Raw genomic sequence first — 658 nt, 5'->3', positions numbered from 1 at the left:
GCAGAAAGACCCTTTAGTCGCGGTTGGAGAGGCGGACCGCGACTAAAGGGCACCCTTTAGTCGCGGCCCGCCACCCCAACCGCGACTAAAGGTACCCTTTAGTCGCGGTCCGCCTCCCCAACCGCGACTAAAGGGTTGTGCTAGAACTGGCGCGGTGCGGTGGGATGTTTAGTCCCACCTCGCTAGCCGAGAGGCTTCGACAGTGGTTTATAAGCGCGGCTGCGCTTACCACTTCGAGCTCCTCTCAAATGCAGGCTTACGGGCCTATTCTGTCACTGTGTGCCTGTGGGCCTACTGGCCCTTCTGCGGGCCTGAATCCTGGCCCTTTAATGGGTTTCTAGTCGTATTCAGGCCGTGGTGGCCCAGTAGGTGGCATATTTTATTTTTTTTCTTCCTTTTTTCCTTTTTCCTTTTTTCTTCTTTTTTTTTCTTCTGTTTTTCCTTTTTTCTTCTGTTTTTTTCTTCTGTTTTTCCTTTTTCCTTTTTTCTTCTGTTTTTTTCTTATGTTTTTCTTCTGTTTGTTTTTTTCTTCTGTTTTTCCTTTTTTCTTTTGTTTTTTTCTTCCTTTTTCTTCTGTTTTTTTCTTCTGTTTTTTTCTTCTGTTTTTCCTTTTTTCTTATGTTTTTCTTCTGTTTGCTTTTTTCTTCTGTTTTTTTCT

The sequence above is a fragment of the Triticum dicoccoides genome, chromosome 3B (assembly GCF_002162155.2).
Source record: "Triticum dicoccoides isolate Atlit2015 ecotype Zavitan chromosome 3B, WEW_v2.0, whole genome shotgun sequence".
In the NCBI taxonomy this organism is placed as follows: domain Eukaryota; kingdom Viridiplantae; phylum Streptophyta; class Magnoliopsida; order Poales; family Poaceae; genus Triticum; species Triticum dicoccoides.
The sequence above is the reverse complement of the archived record's forward strand: the minus strand, read 5'-3'. Positions refer to the sequence as shown.